This window comes from Spinacia oleracea, chromosome 1, assembly GCF_020520425.1.
Source record: "Spinacia oleracea cultivar Varoflay chromosome 1, BTI_SOV_V1, whole genome shotgun sequence".
NCBI lineage: Eukaryota > Viridiplantae > Streptophyta > Magnoliopsida > Caryophyllales > Amaranthaceae > Spinacia > Spinacia oleracea.
The window spans coordinates 118026488-118031489 of record NC_079487.1 but is presented as its reverse complement, the minus strand read 5'-3'; the positions used below and the strand labels follow the sequence as shown (position 1 = coordinate 118031489).

General features: G+C 38.5%; 1 long non-coding RNA gene across 1 annotated transcript; it reads left to right on the top strand.

The window, feature by feature from the left end:
- Nucleotides 1–421: 421 nt before the first annotated feature.
- LOC130466167 (uncharacterized) lies at nucleotides 422–4050 on the top strand. The gene is made up of 2 exons (XR_008926182.1): nucleotides 422–727; nucleotides 3376–4050. It is a non-coding gene; the product is annotated as an uncharacterized lncRNA (long non-coding RNA).
- Nucleotides 4051–5002: the final 952 nt, after the last annotated feature.

The window sequence follows — 5002 nt, the reverse complement described above, 5'->3', positions numbered from 1 at the left end:
TAAAAATAAATTTATCGACCGATAAAGTAGCAGTCGCTAAATTTACCGACCGATGTAAAAGCGGTCGGTAAATTTTAAATTTACCAACCGCTTTCAAAACGATCGTAAAATTAGCGACTGCTTTTACCTTCCTTCTAACTAATGAGCAGTCGGTAAATTTCGACTATTTTGAAAATAAATTTAAAATTTTAATATCCGCCTATTTAATATCTCCGACCATATAAGCGGTCGCTAAATTTTTTTAAAAAAAATAAAAAATAAAAAACTAATTCAATGACATTCAATTCACCGACCAACTAGATTCCCTTTGCCTCCTTGAGTTCGACCATTCCAAAAAAATTAAAAAAAAAAATTGAAAGTCGCAGCCCACGAACGAAGCTGCACGGCGGCCACCTTAACCACGCCCAGCCGCGCACGGCGGCCACCTTAACCCAAGAAACGCCCAGCCGCGCACGGCGGCCACCTTAACCCAAGAAACGCCCAGCCGCGCACGGCAGCCTGCGATTTGGGCTGGGCGACCACGCAGCCTCCTGCCGGCGACGCACGCAGCCTCCTGCCGGCGACGCACCTCCCACCTGCCGGCGACGCACCTTCCCAGCCCAGCCGCACTTCCAACAACCCGCCACAGCCCAACAACCCGCCGACTCACCTTCCCAGCCCAGCCGCACTACCGTCGACGAATTCCCAACCCAAGATCTCAGCCACAACGAACTTAGATCACTTGAAGGTAATGATGCTCCCTTGTTAATGAATGGTTCATATGTAGTTTTCCTGGATTCAGTTTTTGTTGTGATGCTGATTTTAGTTTTAAATTGATTTTTCCACTCATACCCCAATCCACTGATATTAGGTTGGGAAAATTAGGTGCAATTCAACTTTGGAAATCCATGTCTTTTGTTGTGATAAGAAAAAAAAGTATTGTTGTTGTCTCATATCCCAGGCTGTATTTATCCATTTCTTCATTATTTATTTTCGTTGATTTCCTAGTAGTAGTGGCCTTCAGTTATAATACTCTATCTCCTCATAATTTGGGGGGCATCTATGTCCCTTTTTGATTGGGAACTTTATGTTTTATCTTGGAAGTTCCTGCAAGTGCTAGGATATCTCAAGTGCCACTCAATCTTCTGCTTTCAATTCTCTGTATTAATGAGGATCTACTTAACATATATATTTTTTAATCATTGATTATGCTAAACGTTAAGATTAATAATCATAGCATGATATTGGAGCCAAGGAAGTGTTATAAGTAGTGAACTGAAAATCGAATTGCGCTAAATGCTTCTCCCTCCGTTCTATTATGGTCAATGTAATTATTGTACAAGCGTACATACAAGACCAAGAAGAATAAAAAGGACCACTATTTTCTACTTTTAGAAGGAGAGGTACTACTAATTAGTTTCAATGGTTCAGTGTAGTGGGCCAATGGAGGAGAAAAATAGAGAAACAAATTAACCTAAGAGCATGTTTAGAACATCAAAATGCTTGGACTTGAGCAGAGGGAATCTATTAAAATACTAAAAGTAATAACAAAGAGGACATAGATGGAGGCCAAAAGAGAAAATGACTTCATGAAAACATTTTGAAAGACCAAATATTTGGTGTTAGGAGAGAGAAAATATATTGAGAACCAAAGATGTTGCTAAACATGCTATAAGGGATAAAGTGAAAGTGTGTAGAACTTAAAAGAACAGATGAAAACAGAAAGTGGGTAGGGTAAAAAAAAAAAATGGGAGTCGTCGTTTAGATCTGGTGCAAGAATTCTGATTGCAGAGGCCATATTGACATTTTTCCTTTCTTGCAAAGCAAAAGGCTAAGGAAAGAGTGGAAAGCTATAACAAATTATCAATATCAATCATGTAGGAATGATTACACTAACTAGTGTCATAAACTCATAATTCAGCTCCATTCTTAAACCAATTTACCCCATCCACACAAGGGTCAGCCTAAAAGCTATTAAAGTATTAATCTTGTAGATGACAAACTATTTCCCGAGTGAAAGTAGGGTAGATGTATTCCTTTCTTTGATTGGAATCTTTAATTTCGATTGGAATCTTCCCTTTGATTAGAATCAGTTTTATAAAGCTTTAATATGCCACACAAAACATGTAAATGGTTTGAAATGACAAGTTTGGTTCCTTAGCTCAAAGTTGGGCGAGAAAATGACATTTTAGGCAAAATATGACCTATAACGAACAAATAGGCCTTAGATGTGAGTAAACACATTTGAATGTGACTTAGCAAGTTCAAACAAAGCTTATGAAGCACGTTTAAAGTTTAAAATCAGCCCTTAGTTCTTTTAGTTGAAAAATGGGAGCGAAAATGCCTTATTTGGTCAATATAGGTCCTATGTCAACAAAATATGACTTAAATGTGCTTATATTGATTAGAATGAGTTTTATAAAGCTTTAATATGCCACACAAAACATGTAAATGGTTTGAAATGACAAGTTTGGTTCCTTAGCTCAAAGTTGGGCGAGAAAATGACATTTTAGGCAAAATATGACCTATAACGACCAAATAGGCCTTAGATGTGAGTAAATACCTTTGAATGTGACTTAGCAAGTTCAAACTAACCTTATGAAACATGTTTTAAGTTTAAAATCAGCCCCTAGGTGATGTAGTTGAAAAATGGGACCGAAAACGCCTTATTTAGCCTATATATGACCTATATCGACCAAATATGATCTAAATGTGCTTAAAGTGCTTAGAATCGGTTTTAGAAACCTTGAATATGCCACATAAAACATGTAAATGGTTTGAAATGACAAGTTTGGTTCCTTAGCTCAAAGTTGGGCGAGAAAATGACATTTTAGGCAAAATATGACCTATAACGACCAAATAGGCCTTAGATGTGAGTAAATACCTTTGAATGTGACTTAGCAAGTTCAAACAAAGCTTATGAAACATGTTTTAAGTTTAAAATCTGCCCCTAGGTGATTTAGTTGAAAAATGGGACCGAAAACGCCTTATTTAGCCTATATATGACCTATATCGACCAAATATGTCCTAAATGTGCTTAAATTGCTTAGAATCGGTTTTAGAAACCTTGAATATGACACATAAAACATGTAAATGGTTTGAAATGACAAGTTTGGTTCCTTAGCTCAAAGTTGGGCGAGAAAATGACATTTTAGGCAATATATGACCTATAACGACCAAATAGGCCTTAGATGTGAGTAACTACGTTTGAATGTGACTTAGCAAGTGAAAACAAAGCTTATGAAACATGTTTTAAGTTTAAAATCAGCCCTTAGTTCTTTTAGTTGAAAAATGGGAGCGAAAATGCCTTATTTAGCCTATATATGTTTTAAGTTTAAATGTGCTCAATTTAATATATTTGTTACGCATGGGTGATAATCATTTTAATTCTTGTAGGAAAACTATGAAAAAAATGTTGCTGAATGTGTTGAAAAAGGCATTGCTAAAGATCCCAACCAAATCTACTTTGAGACAGTAGGTGGGAGAAAGAAGGGAAAGGTCCCCGGGCTGGGGAGTGGAGACTCTCTATACTTTGCACCATCTAGAAGGGGTGGTAGTTCTTCTAGCTCATACACCCCATCTATTTATTCTCAAATGTCATCTCGATTGGAAGAGACTCAACAACAGTTGACCCAAAAATCCATTGAGCTTGAAACAACAAAAAATCAGATGCTAAAGGCTATGGAGGACGATCTACTTTTGAGGCAAAGGGAGAGAGAAGAAAGAGAAGCAGAGCGACTAGAGCACCAAAGGGAGATGGAAAGGGAGAGACAAAAGAGAGAAAGGGAGAGACAAGAAAGAGAAGAACATGCCGCCCAGATGAAAAAGGCAATGGAGTCTTACGAGCGGATGTTCAGCCAGTGTACTGGTTTTCCTTTCTCGCAGTCGCAGGACCCTTGAGATCCAACCGGCGGCGGGACACCTTTGTGTTAGGTAGTTAGTATTCTTGTATTAGTTTGAACTAGTTGCAACTTTTCGTATTAACATGTTTGAACAACATTATGTGTATTATGAATCTTTGTTGTATGACTTTGAACAGGTTTAATATTATAACATCGAGCAGGTTTCATACGATTTTACAGAATTTATATAAATTCGTATATATACAGGCATATATAATATTTACAGGTACATATATAATATTTATACAGGCATATAATACAGGTATATATGCAATTTTACAAAATTGGCTGCAAATGATATTTGCATAATTACCGACCGCAAAGGCAGTCACAAATTTAGTGACCGCTACTAAAGCAGTCACTAATTTAGTGACCGCCACCAAGGCAGTCACTAATTTAGTGTCCGCCTAGGCAGTCACTAAATTAGTGACCGCCACCAAAGCAGTCACTAATTTAGTGACCGCTTGGGCAGTCACTAATTTAGTGACCGCCACCAAGGCAGTCACTAATTTAGTGACCGCCACCAAGGCAGTCACTAATTTAGTGTCGACCTAGGCAGTCACTAAATTAGTGACCGCCAAAGCAGTCGCTAATTTAGTGACCGTCAAAGCGGTCGCTAAATTAGCGACTGCCTTAGCGGTCACTAAATTAGCGACTGCTAGGCGGTCACTAATTTAGTGACTGTTTTTCGCGGTCGCTAATCCTGTCGGTAAATTTTAGCGACCGCCTTCCAGTCGGAGTTTCCTAAATTACCGTCCAGGTGAAAACTGAACGGTCGCAAAATCTTTTACCAACCGTTTTTCGCGTTTTACCAACCAATTTTAGCGGTTGGTAATTAATCAATTTCTTGTAGTGATAGGAGCCTTCATTCAAGTGAGGTCCGATGAGATACGAAGAAGCTCTGATGGTATTAAATTGGAGCTGCAAAGTGCTATGACATCTAAAGTGCACGAATTTATTTCTTGGCATGGGGTCCTCCAAATGGTTGGTATGTATTGAACTGTGATGGGGCTGCAAAAGGTTCTCCTGGACCTGCAGGAGATGGAGCGATCATTCATGATCATGCTGGCCTGGATTATGGTCTCGACTTTATCTTCTAATTTTGGGCATTGTAATGCGTT